The sequence below is a fragment of the Elaeis guineensis genome, chromosome 8 (genome assembly GCF_000442705.2).
Source record: "Elaeis guineensis isolate ETL-2024a chromosome 8, EG11, whole genome shotgun sequence".
In the NCBI taxonomy this organism is placed as follows: domain Eukaryota; kingdom Viridiplantae; phylum Streptophyta; class Magnoliopsida; order Arecales; family Arecaceae; genus Elaeis; species Elaeis guineensis.
In genome coordinates, this window is record NC_026000.2 from 139,606,452 (window position 1) to 139,631,452 (window position 25,001).

The 25,001-nt window shown below is 49.2% G+C and overlaps 1 protein-coding gene across 3 annotated transcripts in view; it reads left to right on the forward strand.

The window, feature by feature from the left end:
• Positions 1–1,054: 1,054 nt before the first annotated feature.
• LOC105050908 (probable histone acetyltransferase HAC-like 1) overlaps positions 1,055–25,001 on the forward strand; it is a gene marked incomplete at its 3' end in the record, with an annotated part of 58,227 nt that continues 34,280 nt past the window's right edge. Inside the window, 2 exon segments of one of the 3 annotated variants that reach the window (XM_073261994.1) lie at positions 1,055–1,502; positions 1,841–1,983. 3 annotated transcript variants of the gene reach the window in all.

A 25,001-nucleotide genomic window follows, 5' to 3' on the forward strand; every position in this document is an offset into this window, starting at 1 on the left:
TTAACTTAGATAATAGTACTACTTCCATTACTTAATTATTGTCTTAAATAATATAATTAATATAAAATTAATGATCTACATAGTTTTCACAGTGAACCATTATAGTTTAACTGCTCTAGCAGTCCACATAGATTTGAATTATTGCCTTCTTGCCGTATAGCGGTTTTAGAATTTGGGGTGGTGCAGTGGTTCTCTCCCTTTAATACTTTCAAGTTCTTTAGGCCCACTATCCTCTTATACTAAGGTAGCAAATATCTTTCAATACATTTGGACAATGGCCCCAAAAAAGCTTCCCAACTTTGATGGAGTAGAATCCCAACAATGTATGGGGACGAAGAACCCAAAAATAAACAATTTTATAAGAACCTCAAATTAAAATCGACCATAAAATCTTAAAAATCATACATATTATCAAATATAAATAAATAAAAAATATAAAAATATAATAAATATAATAAATTGATTATTATCAAGCATAAAAAAAAATTAAATGATAATAAAAAAAATTAATATAAAATATTAAAATTTATCTCTCCAAATCACATCTCTTAGAAAACTGTCCTACAAACCGGCAGCCAGTGGGGATTTGAATTTCTTCAACGGGATGAATGAGCTACGGTGGATTTAAAAGTTTGACAATAAATATCTTCCAACGGAGATGTGAGGATTCCAACGATTTTTTCTCAAAAGTACAAATTTTTTTATAATTAAAAAATATGAAGGGTACTGTGGTTATTACCTCTTTTTCGTTAACACTGATAAGATGGGGAGTGACGGCCGTTTGAAAAGTTTTAAGGGATGTTTGAAATTTTTTTTTTAAGGATCTAAATGTAAAAGGACTAAATTTTAAGGCGTGTAAAAATAAGGGATAAAATGATGCCAGTGAAAATTACCAGTGCTCGCATCCCATTCCACTCGCGCGTCACATAATAATCCCAATTCCCAATCTTGCTCGTGCGCTTCCGATGCTTGCCGTAATCGGGTCAGGAAATGAAACGGCGGTGGGCAAGTTTAGGGAAATCAATCAAGAAACTTGTCCGTCCGTCCGTGCGTCCGTCGGGAAACCAATCAAATCGGAGCCGGCCGCCGCCGCCTGTAGTGGGAAGACGAAAGAAAGACCCTCCTTCGCATAATAATCTCTTCGTCGGTGTCGGAGAGAGAAGGAAGGATCAGGTTGCTTTCATTTCTCTTTTCTTTTGGGAGAATTCCCCTCGGGTCGTCTATCCGTCCGTCGTGCGCGCGGGATCCGTGATTTGCTCGGGTTGGCGAACCTGCGGGGTTTTCTCTCTTCCTTCTTGATCTCTACCCGATCGCCACAAGGCGGTCTGCATCCCCCGCACGTCGGCCTGCAGGCCGTAGCTTCTGCTCCTCCTTCGGTTGTGAGGGAGAGAGGAGCAAGGGTCGGTCGGTAGGTGGTCTCGTCTATTCTCATCGTCGTCGTCGCCGCCGCCCCCCCTTCCTCCGCGACGTCACTCGTGAACCCTTATCCTCCTCTTCCCCAGGTGAGTCTGCTTTCCTCGCACCTCTTCCTGGGTTTCGGTTTCGCTCCTCGATCGGGAACAGCCGGAATCTGGTTGCTAGGGTTTGGGCCCTTCCAGGTTATTTAATTTTGATCTACCTCCTATTGTCCTGCACTTGCTGTCCCTCAAATACAATCGCTTTGACATCCAACTCTACGACATCTGGGGCCTTGCTGGATAGGTGACCATCACCTTCAAGCCCTTATCCTCGGGCCTTAATTCCGTCCCGTTTCGGTCTTCACTGTTGTTTTCTAATTTCCTGCTACTACTGTTTTTGCTATCGCGTTGTTTCCTTCACTGACATTGATAACTGATGCTAGGAGCCATTCTTCAGTCTGTTGAATTGAAGGTTTTTGATGATTGTAATCGCCCTGAAAACAGCATCTGATTGATCAATTGCCATAGACAGCAAGTGGACTCAAAATAGTTGGAACATTAGGAGGAGGACAAGAAGAAATAAAAGGTGTTGGTGATTTCTTCCCCATTTTTTCCCTTGTTAGATTGTTACTTGTTTTACCTATTCTGTCTTCCATCTACTAGTCTGGACATTGATCAGATCGTATGTCCTTGTCTGAATGAGCTAGACAACATCAATACGATTTGCCTTTGGTGATTGGGATGATGGGCCTGATCCTCTCAAGCTTGCTACCATGTAGTATCCTGCGGTCAATTTTCTCATCGTCTGATCGTTAGAAATACGTATCTACAAGAAAAATTCTCACTGATCGAAGATATCTCCGATGGAGATCCTCCAACACTCAAATCAGAGAGAAGACTAGACAACAGTGAAAAAACCAAGGGCTCAGCGAGAAAGAGAAGGCTTACCAAAACTGTTGCCTTACTCCGTTTTATAGTAGAATGTGGTATAGTCTCGCCATTAATGGTGTAGACAACTGGGGAGTTGCCAAATCGTCGGGGGCTATCAAATCGTCATGGACTGTCAAGTCATTGGAATTAATCCATGTCCTTGGCAGGACAATACCCCCTGGCGGTCGTACAGCATGTCTTTGGCAAGACAACAGCCCATAATGGTTGTACGGCGTTCGGACGGACTGGCCGATTATATGTCGGTATTTGGTTGCCGGGACGTCGGGGGATGACTCGAAAACACCGTCGACTGATCTGGTGCCTTATGGAAGTCGGACGTCGGTTGCCACCCTCGACAGAGAGTCGGTGATATGGATTCGGCTGTTCGGTCGATTGGAAACAGTATTGGTCTGTTTGACTGATATACCTTTGGCCGGATATCATCGGCAGTTATTGTCGGAGTCGTCTGTCCGCCCGATGGGTAGAGTCGGGCGTCGGTCGGATCGTTCCGAGGATAAGTCGGCAGATAGGGGTCAGCTGGTATATCCCAACAGTTGCCCCCCCCACTCCTGAGTCTGATGTCGTGTTGGCCTGCGTTACCACGTGGGCGACGGTCTTGGACGAAAGGAGTGATTTTCCATCATGTCATGCCCCGACTCTGATGATCGTACCAACGGATGATCCGGTGTCAGACATCTCATCGGGAACGCAAACCACCGTCGGTTAATTAATTCTGAGACGTGATTTTTCCACCACACGTCAGGGGGCTATTGGGCCGGAACCGTTCGCACAGATGGAGGCGACGTGGCTCAATCTGGGGCAGGTGTGTCCAACTGTTGGTCCGAGGGAGGGTCCAGGTGCTGCCACACGTCAACATCCGGGAAACCCTCGTTCGGTGCACTTTCATCTCGACCGTCGAAGGGCCTTATATATATGCGGCCACTCATATCCAAAGCTTCATTTTTTTCTGCCCTGTTTCTGACGCTGAGGCCCTGTCGAGTTGTCTCCCAGTCCCAGGTAGTTGTTTCTGTCCTCCTTCTTTGAAAGCTCTTCTCGAAGCTTTTCATTCTTGTCCCTTTGCATTTTCGCTCCCTTTGCATTCTCCTTTTCATTCTCTTTTCTTGGGGCTAGCGTTATGGCTAGAATCTCTCCTCGAGGAAGTCAGTCGGAGAACCCGACCGATGATTCTCGATCAACCCCAGAGGTGAAGGCTTCTTCACTTTCGGGGCCGAACGTCAAACGGCTTAGAGAACAATATGATATCCCAGAGCAGTTCCGAATTTTCACCCCTTGGGCTGAGGGTTGGGTTAACAGCCCACCTCCGAGCCAGGTGGCCTTTTATATTGAGGACCTTCGGGCAGGTCTTCGCTTCCCGATTTTGGAGTTCGTCCGAAATGTCTTGGATTATTACAGACTTTATCCGACGCAACTGGCGTCGAACTCAGTCCGGTTAATAATCAGCTTCACTTTGTTATGTCGGCTCTTGCCGATCTTTCCCCACATCTCTCTCTTTCAGGCGTTCTTCATCCTCCGACCCCATCCGAAAGCCCGAGGGTGGTGGTTTTTCAATCTCAGGAAGGGCCTTTCATTCATTATCGATCTTCCGTCATCGATCCACGGGTGGAAGAACCAATTTTTCTTCGCTTCTTCTTCACTATCCTGGGGGTTTCCTTCTCGCTGGGGCGACCCTCGAACTAAGCCGAACGAAAACAGTCGGGTGGAGGCAGAAGATCGAGAGGACTTTCACCGACTGAAGGATATGTCGGTGTCGAAGCAGAGAGAGCTCATCACCGAGCAAGCTCTCTACGACGCCGGCCTAAGTTCGGTTCCCCGCTTAGGTTAGCTCGATCTGTCGGTCATCTTTTGATTTTTTTCATCCATCTTCAGACTTGTGCTAATCTTTCGTTGAAATTGCAGGCATGCCACCGAGAGTAAGGCTAACAGATGCCGACATTCGACAGTATGCGGCGAGGAAGAGACCGACGCCCGGGGTCGAACCTTCGCGGCCACCCAAGAGGCCCCAGACATCATCTCTGACTACCATTGCAATGGCGGCTGCGCAGCCTGACACCGAACGAGCGTCTGGCTTTAAACCAGTCATCGCCTTATCAGCGCCGGCGGTGCCACCTGAGGTGCCGCCCGAGAAAGGGGCGGCGGAGGGGGCAGCCAAAGGAGTACCGATGGCCTTGCCTGCGGAAGAGGTTCGGGTTGAAGCACGAGAGCCCGAACAACCTGCGACGGTTCCCGTCGTGCCCTCGGGAGGAACTCAATCGAGTTCAAGCTTTCCATCCTTCTCCGATCTCCGAGCCTGGGCGACTGATCAGGGGAAGGCTCCGATGGCGTCGGTGGATGACACAAGGTCGGCGGACCACATCGCGTCGTCCGACGTTCGGGTTCTCGAGGGAGCGTCGGCCCTGGCCAACCACAATTTGGCCAGGAGGTTGTGTCAGGCAACCATTCTCCCGACCGATCGGGAGCTCTTGAAGAGTCGGCAGGTGATCGAGATGCTCTCTTCCTTCTACCCAACCATGATCAGGGTGAGTTCTCCTTTTTCTTTCCTCTCCATTATTATTTTCATCATTTTATTTTTCTGACGACCGGCCTTCTACTTGCAGCTGATGTACACCATGACTGAGTTGGAGGTCGAGTATCGGAGGTTCGACGACATCCGGACGGTCTGGAAGGATAGGGCAGAAACCGTCGAAGTCGAGAAGGCGATGCTGGTGGAACAGCTGAAGCTGTCGGTTGACCACGAAGCCAGGCTCAAGGAAGAGATTTTTCGACTCATCGACGATCTGGCTGCTCGGAGATCGAACTTCAGTCGGCCCGCGAGCAGGTCAAGCGCAAGACCCATTCCGCTCATCGACTGCGGCGTGAGCAGGACGGTTGCATTAGTGAGCTCGAGGTCGAGCGCGAACAACTTCGGATCAGCCTGGAGAATCTGACCAAGGCCGAGGAGAACCTGTCCTCCACCCAAGCCGACGCCGACATAGCGATGGCGGAGGCGGAGTTGGCTAAAGAGGCGTTAAGCCGGGCGGTGGAGGACTTTCGCGGCTTGGATGAGTACCGGGAGGAGCTTCTCGAGAGCGACTTCGTCTCCTACCGAGTGGGGTACGAGGACGCCCGAGATACAATTCAGAGGCTGCACCCAGAACTCGATCTGAGCAGCGTCATCCCTCCAGGATCGGAGGACCAAGCTGCAGAGAAGGAGGTTGACCCAATACCAGAGGATCAGACCGCTGCAGAGGAGGCCGTCCCTGGGCCGGTGGAACGAGCTACCGAAGGTGAGGTGGCTCCAACCTTCGATCCCACTCTAACCTGAGTGGGTACACCGGTCGCTCCTGAATCCTTCCTGATGCAGAAAGTCGATTTCGACGAGTAGTCAGAGTGTTTGCTCCATCATTTTTATTTTATTTTTGTTTCGCCTTTGATACTTGTACTCGGGTTTCAGCCCAATTTTGAAAGTCTAACTTCAACTAAATGAAATCAAAGACTTTTTGAATTTTCCCCTTCATGCGGTTTAAAATGTATGTCTCGTCGAGACATCTCCGAGTGTATAGGTCGTAGCTCTGACATACCTCGTTAGGACGTTCGATAGAATCCAGCATAGTTAATCAAGATAGTCAGTAGCATGCATCTTGCTAAGGGCAGAGCAAGCCCCGATCGCAGACCGACGTCCTGACTGTCATATAGGTTGTGTAGGATCCGATGGTCGAGAGTCGTTCGACGCAGTTAGCTCGGGTGTCAACTGCAAGTCGACTGCAGGCCAAGCGTCCGTCACCCAGACCTTGGTCGAGCATGCATGTCGAGCCGAGCGTCGACCAATCTCTGAACGTAGCTTATTGACACGATCATTCCGTAGAATCTGGTAGTTGAGTAATGTCCGACGTATTTGGTTAGGATAATGATGACAAGTTGAATATCCATTGCTCGGCCCTTGGTCGGGCGTATATGTCGCGATGTATGATAAACGATGGCAAGCCGAATATCCTTCGATCGATCGTGACCAAGTCAGTATGTCGCAAATGCGACCGCAGTCATTTTGGCATTTTGTCCCTCTTAGTCGAAGCTAAGTCGGCAAGTTAGCCAACCGCATTGATCGAGAGTCGACTGTGGAAGGAGTGCGGCTTCAACTTAGGGAGGTTTCATCGCCAGCGCTAGCCTTCCATTAGTGTAGACAGAACGGTTCTCGTAAGAGTTCGATATGTCATCGGCGATCGGACCGTAGGTTTCCAATGAAACATTGGGCTCAAGTCGGGGCATCGAGGCTTGTACTTCTGACGAGGGCCGACCCTCGACGGAAAGCCGAACTTTGTAGACTCTGGGGCTTTGAAATTGAGTTGTATTCCGAACAAGGGCATACAGAATTCACTGATGGTACAATTTCAGATTGTCGGTATTTTAAGTCCGGAGAATGATCGTCCCTTCCAGGGTCTCAAGTCGATAGGCGTCCGGCCTGCAGGTGTCCACTATCTTATAGGGTCCTTCCCAGTTCGGAGATAATTTTTCTTGATCCTGAGGCTTCGAGACTTCCGCCTTTCTTAAAACCAGGTCTCCAGGTCTGAAAAATTTTGGCTTAACTTTAGCATTGTAGTATCGGACCATTCTTTGTCGGTAGGAAGCCATGCGGAGTTGAGCCTCACGTCGGAGTTCAGGTAGGAGGTCCAAGTCAGCTCTCCGACACTCGGAGTTGTCTGGTTCACAGTACTGCTCAACTCTAGTCGATGGTAGCCCGATCTCGAGTGGGATCATTGCCTCCATCCCATAGGCCAAATTGAAAGGAGATTCTCCGATCGAAGCACGGGGCGTCATTCGGTACGTCCACAAGATCGAGTGCAATTCCTCGACCCAGAGGCCTCTGGCTTCGTTCAGCCGAGCCTTCAATCCATACAGAATGGTCCGGTTGGTTACTTCGACTTCTCCATTGGACTGTGGATATCCGATCGAGGTCAGCTTGTGCGTGATATGAAATCTCATACAGAACTCTCTGAAGTCTTGATTGTCGAACTGTCGCCCATTGTCGGTGATGATAGTGTGTGGCAGTCCAAATCTGGAGATGATGGACTTCTGGATAGTCTTCCATCTTACATTCGGTGATTTGCGCCAGGGATTCGGCCTCCACTCACTTGGTGAAGTAGTCGATTGCGACGACTATGAACTTTCCTTGGCCAGACGTCGGGGGAAAAGGGTCGAGTATGTCGATTCCCCATTGGGCGAAGGGCCACGGGGCGACAATGAAAGTCAGCTGATTGGCGGGCTGGTGTTGTATGTTGGCATACTTTTGACATGACTCACACCTCCGAACCAAATCAGCCGCATCTTTCTTCATGGTGGGCCAGTAGTAACCTTACCGTAGGACTTTGTAGGCCAGGGATTTGCCCCCCAGGTGATTTCTGCAAATCCCTTCATGCACCTCTCTGAGTGCGTAGTATGCGTCCGTCGGTCCCAGACACTTTAGCAAGGGAAGGGAGAACGACCTTTTGTAGAGTCGCCCATCCATCATTACATATTGGGAGGCCATCCATCAGAGTCGCTTGGCTTCCACAGGGTCTTCAGGACTGGTTCTGTCGGTCAGATACTGAATGATCGGATCCATCCAGCTTGGCTCGGCCGTCAGTTGTAACACCTCCTCAGCCTTGTCGATGCTCGGTTGCTCGAGACTCTCTACGAGTGTCTGACCCAAAGCACCGTAGGTGGATGTCGCAGGCCTGGAGAGTGCGTTGGCCCGAGCATTCTCCATCCTGGGAATGTGGGAGATCTCAAAATACTTGAGGTGCGCCATGAGATCTCTCACCTTCTGAAAATATTTTGCCATGATCGGATCCCGCACTTCAAATTCGCCTCTGACTTGCCCTACAATTAGCTGGAAGTCGGAGAAGACTCTGAGGTTGTCGATCCCGAGCTCCTTCACCACTCTCGAGCCAACGAGAAGCGCTTCATACTCGACTTGATTATTAGAGGCTTTGAAGTTGAATCGGAGGGTGTACTCGATAACTACTCCCTCCAAGTTGGTAAGCAGAAACCCGACCCCGCTCCCTTGAGCATTGGAAGCTCCGTCTATGTGTAATACCCAGGTTAACCCAGGGTTATATTCAGAAGTCGCAGCTTCTTTGGAGCTCCCGTCTTCCGACATTTGATCGGTTGTCGGGCATTCCGCAATGAAGTCGGCTAGGACTTGGGCTTTCAAAGCAGATCGTGATCGGTACTGGATGTCGAACTCGCTCAGCTTCACCGTCCATTTCGTCAGTCGTCCTGATGTGTCGGGGTGTTGCAGGATCGCCCTTAGGGGTTGGTCTGTGAGGACCACGATGGCATGCGCTTGAAAATACGGACGGAGTCATTGCGCTGATATGACCAAGGCAATATCATCTTCTCTGCTCTTGAGTACCGAGTTTCGGCTTCGTGGAGCACTTTGCTGGTATAATATATGGGTCGGTGAATTCGGCTCTCGTCTTTTTGGATGAGTACCAAACTAATCGCCTCTGGGGTGGTAGCCAAGTAAAGGTATAATATTTCTTCGACCACTGGCTTTACAAGCAGGGGTGGAGAAGTCAGATATTTCTTCAAATCTTCGAAGGCTCGCCGGCACTCATTCGACCAAGAGAAGTCCTTTGTCTGCCTCAAGGTTTTGAAGAACGGGAGGTATTTCTCAGCCGATCGAGAAATGAATCGACTGAGTGCGATGATCCTTCCATTAAGCTACTGTACTTTCTTTTTAGTGTTCGAGTGCCGCATGTCAATAATCGCCTTTATCTTCTCGAGGTTGGCCTCAATTCCGCATTGAGAAACGAAGATCCCGAGGAACTTCCTCGAAGTCACCCCGAAGGCGCACTTGGTCGGATTTAGCTTCATCCGATATCACTGAAGAATACGAAAGATTTCTTCCAAGTCTTGGACATGATCTGAAGCCTGTGCGCTCTTCACCAGCATGTCGTCCACGTACACCTCCATGTTGCATCCGATTTGAGCTTTGAAGACCTTATTGATGAGGCACTGGTAGGTGGCTCCGACATTCTTCAGATCGAAGGGTATCACTCTGTAACAATAAAGGCCCTTGGCGGTCATGAAGGCCGTATGCTCTTCATCCTCGGGCGCCATCCGGATCTGGTTATATCCGGCAAAGGCATCCATGAAGCTGAGCAGTCGATGGCCAGACGTCGCATCCACCAGTTGGTCGATCTTCGATAGTGGGAAGCTATCCTTTGGGCAGGCTCGATTCAGGTCGGTGTAGTTGATACAGATCCTCCACCTCCCGTTGGCTTTTTTCACCATGACAACATTGGCGAGCCAGTCGGGATATGTGATTTCTCTGATGAAGCCCGTCTCGAGTAGTTTGTCTACTTCCTCATCGATGGCCTTCTGTCTTTCGGGGGCGAAAGACCGTTTCTTCTGTCTCACCGGCCTCATGCCAGGGACGATGTTGAGTCGGTGAGTCATTGTTTCTGGAGAGATGTCGGACATATCTGCTGCCGACCAAGTGAATACGTCGGCGTTGGCTTTCAATAGCTCTATCAGCTGCTGTTGCTCCGGATCGGACAATTGTGACCCGACCCAGATCATCTGTTCAGGATTCTTGGTCATCGGGATGGAAATCAGCTGTTCAGCCGGTTCACCCCGTTCCTTCTCTTCCCGTTGGTCCAACTTATCGACCGGCAGGGAATCCTTCGATTTATTATTTTGAGTTGAGATTTGGAAGCATCGCCGAGCGAGCTGTTGATCCCCGCGCATTTCTCCAGCTCCGTTTTTAGTCGGGAACCGGACCAGCAAGTGATATGTCGAGACTATCGCTTTGAGAGCGTTTAGTCCGAGTCTTTCAAGTATGGCGTTGTAGGTCGAAGGTACTCGGACGATCGTGAAGGTCAAGTAGACGGTGCTTTGTCGTGGTTCGGGCCCAGCTGTCACAAGAAGAGCAATTTCTCCTTCCACTATAACGGCATCCCTGACGAAACCTACTAGGGGCGTAGAGACTCTCCTGAGTTGGTCGGTCGACAGTCGCATTCGGGAGAAGATCGAGTAAAACAAAATATTAGTCGAGCTTTCATTATCAACAAGAATCTTTTTTACATCATAATTCGCTATTGTTGTCGAGACAACGATAGCGTCATCATGGGGAGTCTGGATTCTCCAAGCATCTTCATCTGTAAAAATGATTACATCATCCTAGCGTGGCTTCTTCGTCAACTCTCCTTCAGCAGTCATCCCTCAGTCCAGTCGTTTGGAGATCATGTTGATGACCCCGATAGTAGGCTGATTGTTCGCTGCCTCTTCAGTCAGTTGGGATCGTCGATCGAAAAGGGGTCGAGTCGACGGATCCCTTTGATACTTTCTGAGATACCCTCATCGTATGAGGGTCTCTATTTCATTCTTGAGTTGGATGCATTGCTCGGTGTTGTGACCGTGGTCCAGATGGAATCGACAGTATTTTCTCCGATCGCGGTCCTTTGCCTTCAGAGGCGGAGGCCGTCGCAGATATTTCGCTCCTTCGATCTCCATCAGGATCTGCGCACGAGGAGCAGAGAGAGGAGTGTAGAAGTTATACCTGTGATGCATCGGTCTCGAGCTCCGGCGTCGGGGCGATCTCGGGCTCCGGCGTCGGGGCGAGACCCGTTTATCGATCGGGGGCCTGCTGGGTTCAGCAGGAGCTCGACTTTTCTTCCGCTTCTCCTTCTGGCCCTTGCTCTCGGTCAGGCACCAGTCGGAAGCTCCTTCGTCCGTGCGCATGTATTTGTACGCGCGCTCCAGCAATTCGGCATATGTCCGGGGGAGGGTCATGTACAAGAAATATTTAAATCGGGACCCCCTTAGCCCCCTCTTCATGGCCGAGATAGCCATGTCTTCGTTGAGGTCCCGAACCTCAAGTGTGGCCACATTGAATCGGGCCACAAAGTGTCGGAGTGTCTCATTTTCTCCCTGCTTGAGGGAGAAAAGACTGTCTGAGGTTCGTAGTGATTTTCGACTGGTACTAAAATGGGTCACGAAAGAATGCTCGAGCTATCCGAAGGAGTGGATATCTCCTAAGCAAAGGTCAGAGTACCAGACCCTGGCAGCTTTACGAAGGGTGGTGGGGAAGCCGATGCAAAGGAGGGCATCGGTTGCTCCTTGAATTGTCATGAGAGCCTTATAGCTCTCCAGATGATCAACTGGATCGGTGGAACCGTCGTAAGGCTTCACATGAGGCATCTTGAACCGACTAGGGATCGATTCGTCGATGATAAATTGGGAGAGAGATTGGGTGGTCTGGAAGTCGATGTCATTTGAAGACTTCTGATCATCCGTCTGGAGCTGGACAAACCGACGGTCGATTTCTTCGAACTTACGTTTGTAATCGTCCAACCGTCGGTGTTGAAAAATCCCAGAGGTCGAATCTCCCGATGAAGTTGAGAGGGAGGCAGACGGTGTCCGCGGTCGCTTCTCCTTCCTCGCTCGCTCCAGCTGGGAAGGAGAGGGACGCCGAGACCGGTGGGTATCGCACCGTGGCCGCCTCCTCCCTTCTCGATGGGAGTGCTGAGATGGCTACTTTTGGGGAGGAGACGGAAGTTGACGCGGGCATTGGCGACTGCTTTTGGATGGCATCGGATGCGTCGTCGGTTGTTCCGCCGGCGGTTGCGGCAACTGGATCAGTTGTTGTTGGAAGTTTTTGACCACGTCCGTCAGAACAGTCATTTGCCGCACGATCGCCGCAATCTGCGCCTCCATGGTCATCACAGGATACGGAGAGCTGGGTTCCGCCATGGAGGGTAAAGGAGGGGCCTCTTTCTGATGGGAAGAGTGCCTCGTCGATCTGGTAGCTCTCGATCGTTAAGTCCTGATTTTTATCATCTCAATAGATTTTTCAAGCTCTATGAAGCTCGCTGTCTTACCGCCGCCGCGGCCGACTCGGTCGTCCCTACCTTGTGCGCCAAATCTGTTGCGGCCAATCCCCTCGTCGCCTGATCGTCAGGAAAGCGCACCTGCAAGGAAAGTCCTCACTGATCGGAGATGTCTTCGGCGGAGACCCTCCGACGCTCAAGTCAGAGATAGTGAAAAAACCAGGGGCTCAGCGAGAGAGAGAGGGCTTACCAAAACTGTTGCCTTACCCCATTTTATAGTAGAATGCGGTATAGTCTCGCCATTAATGGTGTAGATAACTGGAGAGTTGTCAAATCATCAGGGACTATCAAATCATCGTGGGCTGTCAAGTCATTGGAATTAATCCATGTCCTTGGTAGGACAATGACTCTTGACGGTCGTACAGCATGTCCTTGGCAGGACAACAGCCCATAGCGGTTGTACGATATTCGGACGGACTGGCTGACTATATATCGGTATTTGGTTGTCGGAACATCGGGTGATGACTCGAAAACACCGTCGGTTGATCTGGTGCCTTGTGGAAGTCGGACGTCGGCTGCCACCCTCGATAGAGAGTCGGTGATATGGGTTCGGCCGGTTGGAAACAGTATTGGTCTATTTGGCCAGCATACCTTTGATCGGATATCGTCGGCAGTTATTGTCGGAGTCGTCTGTCCGCCTGGTGAGTAGAATCGGGCATCGGTCGGATCATTTCGAGGATAAGTCGGTATATAGAGGTCAGTCCGTATATCCCAACATATCTTAAAATTGATGCTGGGTTCTTGAAATTTGGACTCTCAAGTCAGAAGTCTTGACACATGTCCTCTGTATATACGAGCCACGGGGGGAGATGATGAATGCGCATGCACATATGTCGGGACAGATGACAAATCAAGCATGCCCACAATTGTCTGGTCTATCCCAGCACAATGGAAACCCTTTACATTCCCAGATGCAGAATCTAGGATCTCTCAGCATGGATCCCGAACTTCTTGCAGGACGCAAAGCTATGCATGAGAAGATGTAAGCTGGTCACCAGGCTGCTTTTTTAAGCTCATTTTATTTTATTTTAGGATGCGTTTGGTTACACTTTTTGGTTTTTAATTTTTAATTTTTAAAAAATATTTTTATTATTTTTATTTTTGCTATCAAGTAAAAGAAACAAAGTAAAAAATATATTTAGTCATTACTATAAAGCAAAAAATAATATTTGGAGATGACAGATGAAGAGCTCGACGAGGGAGAAGAGTTCAGAAAGGGAGGGAGAAGGGGGTGGAGAGGTAAAGAGCTCGACGAGAAAGAAGGGTTCGAGCTCTTTACTTTTTGATTTGGCATTTTAAATATACAGAAGTAAAAAAAGTAAAAAAATAAATTTTAAAAAATAAATTTTTTTTATTTTGCATATAAAGTAATTATTTTGATTTTTTTTATTTTTTACTTTTTACTTTTCATGATGTTACCAAACATTGCTTTTTGATTTTTGCTTTTTAAAAATCAAAAAGCAATAAAAATATTTTTTTAATGGCTAACAAAATACACCCTTAATTATTCTCTGAATAGTAAGAGCATGCATTTTATATTGCTTCTGAACAAGCTGCATATATATGTAGATATGTCTATGTATATATATGTGGATATGTGAATATCTGGATATCTGGATGTGTGTATGTGTATATGTGTATGTGTGTGTATGCGTGAGCGTGCACGCGCACATATGTATGTGTGAGCTTGTGCATGCGTGTGTGTGTGCGCGCACGCATGCGTCCAAAATAGTGGAAGTTCAACCTGAACCGCTATTTGATTTGATTAGGTTTCCACCAATATGGTACTGGATCCAAACACATGATCCCGCTTAACTCAAGATTTTATTACTTGTTGAATCCAACCATGCAACACTATTAGCTGTCATGACATCTGATCTGCAGAACCAAAAAATAGTGTTATGGACATAATCTATAAATATACCTTTTTCTTGTCTAAATCCTCTACCCACTATATTGACTTAGCCATCACAATGTCACAATAGCTCATGTCGGAAATCTTGGATGAGCCCCTTAACCATTCAGCTATATATGGTAGCTCAATCAAATCTTCAACCATTCTGCACTATCGTGTACTTTATTGCAGATAGAATTTTCATCACTCTAAGAGTCTGCTTGAATAGTTAGGCCCAAAATCCTATAAGATTTATAAACTGAGCCAATATAACCATCCAAATTAGGCTAGGCTAAGCTATATTTATAAAAATTCAAAATGCCACTAGAGTGGGCTGCCCTGAATGGGAGAAAAAAAGACATACTGAGAACTCATATTATCATTTTCATTTTTTCAGAGCAGCAAAACATCTAGCTAAATAGGGATGATTTGAAATTTTTGGTGAGCGATAGTAATAGTTAAGTTTTCGTATCTGATACCGAATGTTTCTAAATTGTGTATTTAGATAACTTTATTTTCTGGTAAAGAATACAGTGTTTGTTTGCCTTAACTATTTCTCTTGATATTAAGTATTTTGATTCAAATTAACAGCCTTTTTATATACTCTAAAATTATACTCTAAGAAGAATATGTGGCTATACCACGTCACCGACCCAAGTGTGGGGTTGGGGCGTTACAGTGATGGTCTCAGCAGATCTTTTTTTCTTCTTATGGGATTCAGACCGATCCACTCCAAAGACATTCTGGGTTTTTGTAAATATAGCTTAGTCCAGTCTGATTTAGATGCTATGAAGCACTGGTACATCTATTTTAGACCTGTACTAGCATCAGGTATGTTTTTGGTGCAGGTACATTTTCGATGCAGCAAAATACATGGTTTTTAGAGCCAGTTGGTTGGTGGGTAGTGCATGGTGCTACACTTCCTTTACTTCAAGATCTTGCTTTAGAACTTCTTAACCAACCTTGTTCTTCATCATGCTTGAACGAAATTGGAGCACTTATTCATTTATTCACTTAATGAGGAATAATATCAATTCAAAAAGAGCTGAAGATTTAGTATATGTACATATAAATCTTCGTCTTTTGTCTAGAAAGAGTGAAGATTATTAAAAGAGAGAGACAAAAATGTGGGATATTGGTGGAGATCAGTTTGATTCATTTGATGGTGCTGGAGTTCTTAAGATTGAAAATTTGTGTCTTGATAAATCAAATATGGAGAAGAAGCTTTTTGTTGATGATGTATGAAGCAGCTGAAACTATTATTACTTGATTATCAAGACTTATTATTTTAATTTCTTCTACTTATTTAGACTGTTAGTTTATTTTTTTCGTTAATTATAAATATTTATTTATTTTTTATGATGATACTTATAAATTTAGTTGAGATTTAAAATTTTAATTTTATTAATATGTGAATATTATATATATAATTCTATTTATTTATATATTTTTATTAATATTAAAATTTTATATATATTTAAATATTAATAAAAATATAAAATATCTAACCATATCTGTATCATGATTTTTTCAATTTTTATCGTATCGGTATATCCATACCATAAAGTATCCATACCGCGTATCGGCATTCATGTTTCCTAATTTAGATGATTATATTGGTCTGATGTACGAATTTTACAAGATTTTGGGTCCAAGCAGGTTCTAAGATTATGTTTGGATATTATAAAATTTAGATTTATCCTATAAAATTTGATAATCTTAAAAATAAAATTTTAATATAAATTAAAATTAAATATTTAGATGATTAAACCTAAAGATGCCTGACCTATAGAAATGTACTTATCCCATGGGATAAAAATAATGTCCTCGAGAAGGCATTATTTTTAGCGCATGGAAATCGGGCTCCCCTTCTAAACCTCCCTCTTGTGGTATCCGGCAACCATCAACACCTTACCCTACCTCCTCCAAAGTCTCATCACCATCTCCTCCGACCTTTGCCCGGTGGGCTCCTCTTCTCATCCTCCCTCTTGTGGTATCCGACAGCCATCAACACCTCCTACTGCCTCCTCCAAAGTCTGATCACCATCTATGGCCATCTTTTCCTACCTTCATCCGGTTACTTCGATCTCTTGCTAGTAAGCTCTCTACTCTCTCATCTCCACCCACCGCTCACCTTTCTCTCTCTATCTCGCATGGCCAATCCTTGCTCTACCTCCCTCAACCCCTCACCCTCCTAAGCTGGTGGCTAGCCAAGGTCCTACTCCACCACCCTTTTTCTCCTCTTGATCTTCTCCATCTTTGTTCATTTGGAAGCTTCTTTTTTTCATGCTTGTCACCTGTTTGATAAAATGTTGTTGATAGTCAAAGCCCTACCGAGCCAGCTTGTTGCGGCCAATCTCCTCGTCACCTGGTTGCTGGGAACGAGCACCTACAAGAGAAGTCCACACTGACCGGAGATGCCTCCAGCGGAGACCCTTCGACGGTCAAGTCAGAGAGGAGATTAGGCAACAGTAGAAAAGAATCAGGAGAATTCAGCGAGGGAGAGGGTGAGAACTAGAGAGAGCGAGTCCGGGGGCTTCGAAAGAACCTCCTCGCAGCACTGTTGCCTTCCCCGTTTTATAGTAGAGCGCGACGTGGTGTCGTCATTAATGGTGCAGACAACTGGGGGAGTTGTCAAATCGTCGGAGGCTGTCAGAGTCATCGCGGACTGTCAAGTCGCTGTGGGTTGCCAAATCGCTGGGATTAATCTATGCCCTTGGCAGGACAATGTCCCAGGGTAGCTATGCCGCATGCCTTTGTCAGGACGGCGGCCCTCAGCAATCATACGGCGTTTGAGGGAGCCGACCGGCCATACGTCGGTATTTGGTTGTGGGATATCGGGTGAAGACCCAGGGACCCTTCGACGGTCAGTCTAACGCGTTGCGGGAGTCAGAGATCGGGCTCCGTTATTCGGCCAGTCGGGAATGGAAAGGATCTGCCTGACCGACATACCTTCGATCGGACGGTGTCGGCAGTCATCGGTCGGTAGAGTCGGGCGTCGGTCAGGCGGGCCCGACGGTGAGTCGACGTGAGAGAGACCGATCGGTATATCCCAACAGTTGCCCTCCCCGCTCCTGAGTCGGATGACGTGCCGGCCAGCATCCTCGCGTGGGCGGCGGCTTCAGGCGAAAGGAGTGGATATCCATCGCATTAAGCTCTGACTCTGACGACCGTACCATTGATCGGTTCGGTGCCAGACATCAGGCATCCCATCGGTGTCAGGCGTCCTATCGGGAATAGAAATCATTGTTTCCACCATCTCTTCGGGAATGCAAACCGCCATGGTTTTTCCGCCACGTGGCAGGAGGCCATTGGGCCAAATCCATTCAGGCGGATGGAGGCGACGTGGCCTGATCTGGGGCAGGTGCGTCAAATCGTCGGACCGAGGGAAGGCCCAGATGCTGCCACATGTCACGATCTGGGAGATCCTCATTGGGCATCCTCTCATCCCGGCCGTCGAGGGGCACTATATATACAAGGTCACCTGCATCCAAAACTCTACTTTTCAAATCTGTTGCCGAGACTCTGGCCGTGCGGTCCCTTGCCTCATGTAGTTGTCCCCGCTTCCTTCCTTAGAGAGTTTTCTAGGAGCCTTTGTCGTTGTCTTTCGTTTTCTCCTTGCTTCCTTGAAAAGTTCTTCCTTCTTCTTCTCATTCTTTGACTTCGGTTCTAGCGTCATGGCCAGAACCTCTCCACGAAGAAGTCGGTCGGAGAACCCGACCGACGATTCTTGATCGACCTTGGAGGTGGAGGTCTCTTCACTTTCGAGGCCAAACGTCGATCGGCTCCGGGAGCAGTACTGCATCCCGTAGCAGTTTCGGCTGTTCGTCTCTGGAGCCGATGGTCGGGTTAACAATCCGCCCGCGGGCCAGGTGGCTTTCTACATCGAGGACCTCTGGATCGGTCTTCGCTTTTCGATTTCGAAGTTTGTCCGGAACATGCTGGACTACTACGGACTTTGTCCGGTGCAGCTGGCGCCGAACTCGGTCCGACTGGTAGTCAGTTTTGCCTTGCTGTGTCGGCTTTTGCCGATCAATCCTCGTATTTTCCTCTTTCGAGCCTTCTTTGTTCTCCGACCCCACCCTAAAGCCTGAGGGTGGTGGTTTTTCAACCCTCGGAAGGATCTTTCCTTCATCACTGGTCTTCCATCGTCGATTTATGGATGGAAGAACCAGTTCTTCTTCATCTCTTCTCCTGCTCCTTGGGGGTTCCCTTTCCCCTGGGGGGACCCCCGAACTCAACCAAATGAGAACAGTCGGGTGGAGGACGGGGACCGAGAGGACTTCCACCATTTGAAGGACATCTCAGTGTCGAAGCAGAGGGAGCTCGTCACCGAGCAAGTCCTGTATGACGTCGGTCTGAGCTCGGTTCCTCGCCTAGGTCTGTTTTTCTTTTCTCTCTCTCTCTTTTTTTTTGGTGCTGATCCTCTGTTGAAATTGCAGATATGCCGTCGAGGGTGAGGTTAACGGAAGCCGATGTTCGGCAATACGCAACGCGGAAGAGGCCGGCGCATGGAGCCGAATCATCTCGGCCTCCCAAGAAGCCTCAGGTAGCACCACCGAGCAAGCCAGCGACGGCAGGAGTGGAGCCCGGCTCCGAACGGGCATCGGACCGGGAGCCGATCATCGCACTGTCAGTGCCGACAGTGCCCACTGAAGCCCCGCCTGAGGAACAGGCGACCGAGGAAGCAACCCCATCCGAGGGACAGGCGGCCGAGGAAGCGGCCGAAGATGTGCCGGCCGCACAGCCGGCTGGCGAGGTTCGGGTAGAGACACGCGAGCCCGAACGATCTGCTTCGACTGCTGTCGCGGCCTCGGGAGGGACCCAATCGGGCTCGAGCCTCCCCTCTCTCTCTGATGTCAGGGCCTGGGTGTCCGAACGAGGGAAGGCCCCGATGGCGCCAGGCGACGACAGGAGGTCGGCCGACCGCGGTGCATCGTCCGACGCCCCCCTTCTCGAAGGAGCGTCGGCCCTGGCCAACCACGACTTGGCCAGGAGGTTGTGCCAGGCGATTATCCTTCTGACCGATCATGAGGTCATGAAGGATCAGCGGGTATCCGACATGCTTTCCTCATTCTACCCGACCATGATCCGAGTAAGCCTTTCTCCTTTACTTTTCATTTTCGTCGTCGTTTTCTATAAGTTCGATCTTCTGACGGTCGATCTTGTTGTTTGCAGCTGATTTACAACATGTCCGAGCTGGAGACCGAATATCAGAGGTTCGGCGATCTCCAGGCGGCCTGGAAAGATAAGGCCATGGCCGTCGAGGCCGATAAGGCGGTAATGGTCGACCAGCTGAAGCAGTCAGTCGACCATGAGGCCCGGCTTGAAGAGAAAATCTCCCGCCTTACCGAGGAGGTCTCCCGCCTTACCGGTGCCTTAGCCGCCTCAAGGACCGAGCTGCAGTCAGCTCGTGAGGAAGCCAAGCGGAAGTCCCGCACTGTTCGCCGGCTGCATCGCGAGCGGGACGACTCCGACGGGGAACTCAAAGCCGAACGCGAGCAGCTCCGGATAAGTTTGGAGAATCTCGCCAAGGCCGAAGAAAACTTATCCTCCGCTCAAGCCAATGCAGACATAGCGAGGGCGGAGGCGGAGTCGGCGAAAGAGGCTATGGGTCGGGCTGTGGAGGACTTACGCTGCTCCGACGAATACCGGGAGGAACTCTTGGAGAGCGATTTCCTCTCGTATCGAGTGAGGTACGAGGATGCTCAAAAAGTGGTCCAGAGCCTGTATCCGGAGCTCGATCTCAGTAGCGTCGTCCCCCCAGAGTCGGAGGGCCAAGCCGTGGGAGAGGTGGCCGACCCGTCGTCGGAAGATCGCACCACCGTGGAGGAGGCCGACGCAGACCAAGCTGCCGAAGGCGAGGCGGCTCTGACCCCTGATGCTACCTCAGCCCGAGCGGATACGCCGACCGCCCCCGGACTTCTCCCGATAGAGGAAGCCGACTCCGGCGAGTAGTCGGAGCTTGTTTTATTTTTTTTATTTTTGTTTAGTGTACTTGTAATCGGGCTTCGGTCCAATTTTGTAAACTCAGTTCAAGTTTGAATGAAATCAAAATCTTTTCAACTTTTTCTCTGTCTTTATGTATCCTGGAATGTGTCTTGTATGTCTCGTCGAAACACTTTCAAACGTATAAGTCGTAGGCCCGACGTACTAATTAGGATGTTCGATAAGATCTCGGGTAGCTAGCTGGGATAGTCGGTAGTGTGCGCCATGGTAAAGGCAGAGCGAGCTCCGATTTTAGATCGGCCTCCCGACTGTCGTATGACCCGACAGTCGAGAGCTTAAGTCGAGCGCCCGTTGCCCAGACCTAAGTCGGGCATATTCATCAAGTCGGGCGTTGTCCATCTTTCGGACGTAGCTCTTTGACCCGATCATCTTGTAGAGTCCGATAGTTGAATAGTGTCCGACGCATTTAGTTGATGACAGGTCGGTCATCTATTGCCTGATTCTTTGTCGGACGTATGTGATAAATGGTGGTAAGCCAAATACCCTTCGATCGATCGTGACCTGGTCGGTATGTCGCGAACGCGATGTTGGTCGAGTTGGCATTTTGCCTTTCTTGACCGGAGCCAAGTCGACAAGTTAGCCAGCCGTCTTGCTCAGGAGCTGCTGCGGAAGGGGCGTGGCTTCAACTTAGGGGGGTTTCATCGCCATCGCCGGCCTTCCACCAACGTAGATATGTTGGTCGTCGCAAGAGTCCGACGTGCCATCGACGACTGGGTCATAGATTTCCAATGGAATGCTGGGCCCAAGTCGTGGCGTCGGGGTTCGTACTACTAGCAAGCGCCGACGCACCGTTGGAGGGCTGAGATTCTAGATTCTGAAGTTTTGAAGCTGAGTTTGCATTTCGAACAAGGACACACAGAGTTTACTGATAGTACAATCTCAGATTGTCGGCATTCCAAGTTCGGAGAATGGTGCTTCCTTCTAGAATCTCTAATCGGTAAACTCTCAGCCCATAGGTGTCCGCTATCTTGTAGGATCCTTCCCAATTCGGAGCCAACTTCCCTTGGTCTAGAGGCTTCGAAACTTCTGCCTTTCTTAAGACCAGGTCTCCGGGCCTGAAAAGCTTCGGCTTAACCTTAGTGTTGTAGTATCAGGCCACTCTCTGCCGGTAGGAAGCCATGCGGAGTTGAGCCTCGCACTGGAGTTTGGGTAGGAGGTCCAGGTCGGCTCTCCGACACTCGGAGTTGCCCGACTCTTGGTACTGCTCGACTCTAGTCGATGGTAGCCCGATCTCGAGCAGGATCATCGCCTCCGTCCCATAGGTCAAGCTAAAAGGAGATTCTCCGATCGGGACACGGGGTGTCGTTCGGTATGCCCATAAGACGGAATTCAATTCCTCGACCCAGAGGACTTTGGCTTCATTCAGTCGGGTCTTGAGTCCATGCAGAATAGTCTGGTTCGTTACCTCGACCTCGCCGTTGGACTGTGGGTGTCCGATCGAGGTCAGTCTGTGCATAATATGAAATCTCGCACAGAACTTTGGAAAGTTTTGGTTGTCGAATTGTCGTCCATTGTCGGTAATAATAGTGTGCGGTAGCCCGAACCTGAAGATAATGGACTTCTGGACGAAGTCTTCCATCTTTCGCTCGGTGATTTGTGCCAGAGGTTCGACTTCTACCCACTTAGTGAAGTAGTCGATTGCGACGACTATGAACTTCCTTTGGTCGGACGTCGGAGGGAAAAGACCGAGTATGTCGATTCTCCACTGGGCGAAGGGCCACGGGGCGACAATAGGAGTGATTTGTCTGGCTGGTCGGTGTTGTATGTTGGCGTACCTCTGGCATGGCTCACACCTCCGAACCAACTCAGCCACATCCTTTCTCATGGTGGGCTAGTAGTAGCCCTGCCGTAGGACTTTGTAGGCCAAGGATTTGCCCCCCAAGTGGTTTTCGCAGATCCCTTCATGTACTTCTCTGAGCGCGTAGTTTGCGTCAGTCGGTCCCAAGCACCTGAGCAAGGAAAGGAAAAATGACCTTTTGTAGAGTCGGCCATCCATTATCACGTATTGGGAGGCCACCCATCGGAGTCATTTGGCTTCCGTAGGGTCTTCAGGGCTGGTTCCGTCGGTCAGATACCGTACGATCGGATCCATCCAGCTTGGTTCGGTCGTCAGTTGCAGCACCTCCTCGGCCCTGTCAATGCTCGGCTGCTCGAGACTCTCCATAAACGTCCGACCCAAGGCGTCGTAGGCTGATGTCGCAAGTCTGGAGAGTGCATCGGCCCGAGCGTTCTCCGACCTGAAAATGTGAGAGATCTCGAAATACTTGAGGTGTGCCACGAGATCTTTCACCTTCCGGAGATATTTTGCCATGGTCGGGTCTCACACCTCAAATTCGCCTTTAACTTGCCCTACGATCAGTTGGGAGTCGGAGAAGACTCTGAGGCTATCGATCCTGAGCTCCTTGACTACTCTCAAGCCAGCGATGAGTGCTTCATACTCGGCTTGATTATTGGAAGCTTTGAAGTCAAATCAGAGAGCGTACTCGATAACCATTCTCTCTGAGTTGGTGAGCAGGAACCCGACCCCGCTCCTTCGAGCGTTGGAAGCTCCGTCGATATGCAACACCCAGGTAGACCCGGGGTCAGGTTCGGAGATTGCAACTTCTCTAGGGCTCCCGCCTTCCGATCCTTGGTCGGTTGTCGGGCACTCCGCAATAAAGTCGGCCAAGACCTGGGCTGTCAGGGCTGGTTGTGGTCGGTACTGAATGTCGAACTCACTCAGCTTCATTGCCCATTTCGTCAGTCGTCCTAATGTGTCGGGACGGTGCAAGATCGCCCTCAAGGGCTGGTCAGTGAGGACCACGATAGCGTGCGCTTGAAAATATGGATGGAGTCATTGTGTAGACATGATCAAGGCGAATATCATTTTCTCCATCTTTGAGTACCGAGCTTCAGTTTCGTGGAGCACTTTGCTGGTGTAGTATATGGGTTGGTGAATTCGACTCTCGTTCTCCCGGACGAGCACCGAGCTAACCGCCTCCGGGGAGGTTGCCAAATAGAGGTACAGTATTTCTCCGACTTTCGGTTTTACAAGCAGTGGCGGGGAGGCCAGGTACCTTTTTAGGTCCTCGAAGGTCTGCCGGCACTCGCCCAGCCAAGAGAAGTCCTTCACCTGTCTCAGGGTCTTGAAGAACGGGAGGCATCTCTCCATCGACCGAGAGATGAATCGACTAAGCACGATGATCCTTCCGTTAAGCTGTTGTACCTCCTTTTTGGTGATCGGGTGCCGCATGTCGATGATTGCCTTTATCTTTTCAGGGTTAGTCTCAATTCCTCGTTGAAAAATGAAGAACCCGAGAAACTTTCTCGAAGTCACTCCGAAGGCACACTTAGTCGGATTTAACCTCATCCGATGTCGTCGAAGAGTGCGAAAAATTTCTTCGAGGTCTTGGACATGATCTGAGGCCCGCGTACTCTTCACCAGCATGTCGTCCACGTACACCTCCATGTTGCACCCGATTTGGTCTTTGAAGACCTTATTGACGAGTCGCTAGTAGGTAGCCCCGATATTTTTCAGTCCGAAGGATATTACCCTGTAGCAGTAAAGGCCCCTAGCGGTCACAAAGGCTGTGTGCTCCTCATCTTTGAGCGCCATCCGGATCTGATTATATCCGACAAAGGCATCCATGAAGCTGAGTAGTCGATGGTCGAACGTCGCGTCTACCAGTTGGTCGATTTTTGAAAGTGGGAAGCTATCCTTCGGACAGGCACGATTTAGGTCGATATAGTCAATGCAGATCCTCCACCTTCCGTTGGCTTTTTTCACCATGACAACATTGGCAAGCCAATCGAGGTACGTGATTTCTCTGATGAAGTCCGCCTCGAATAGCTTGTCCACTTCCTCGTCAATGGCCTTCTATCTTTCAGGAGCGAAAGACCGCTTCTTCTGCCTCACCGGCCTCATTCCAGGGTTGATGTTGAGTCGGTGAGTCATCGTCTCCGGGAGGATGTCGGATATATCCGCTACCGACCAAGCGAATACGTCGGTATTGGCCTTCAGCAGCTCCACTAGCTGCCATTGCTCAGGGTCAGATAATTGGGATCCAACCCAAACCACTCATTCGGGATTCTCCGCTATCGGGATGGAAACCAGCTGTTCGGCCGGTTCGCCCCGTTCTTCCTCTCTTCGCTGGTCCAACTTATCAGCCGTCAGGGAGTCCTTCGCTTTGTTACTTCAAGCAGAGATTTGAAAGCATCGCCGAGCAAGATGTTGATCTCCGCGTATCTCTCCGACTCTGTTTTTGGTCGGGAACCGAACCAGCAGGTGGTAGGTCGAGACTATAGCTTTGAGGGTATTCAGCCCAGGTCTTCCAAGTATGGCGTTGTAGGCCGAAGGTACTTGGACGACTGCAAAGGTTAGGTGGATGGTGCTTTGTCGTGGTTCGGTTCCAGCTGTCACGGGAAGAGTAACTTCTCCTTCCACCGTGACGGCTTCCCCGACGAAACCCACTAGAGGCGTGGAGACTCTTTCGAGCCGATCAGCCGACAGTCGCATTCGGGAGAAGATCGAGTAAAATAAAATATTAGTCGAACTTTCATTATCAACAAAGATCCTTCTTACATCATAATTTGCTATTGTTGCTGAGACAACAACAGCATCGTCATGGGGAGTTTGGATTCTCCGAACATCCTCGTCTGTAAAAGTAATTACATCATCTTGGTGTAGCTTCTTTGTCGACTCCCCTCCAGCAGTCATCCCCGGGCTCAGTCGTTTGGAGATCATGTTGATGACCCCGGCCGTGGGCTGATTGTTCGCTGCCTCCTCAGTCGGTTGGGATCGTCGGTCGGGGACGGGTCGGGTCGGCGGTTTCCTTCAAAATTTTTCGAGATACCCCCAATGTATGAGGGCCTCAATTTTATCTTTGAGTTGGATGCACTGCTCGATGTTATGGCCGTGGCCTC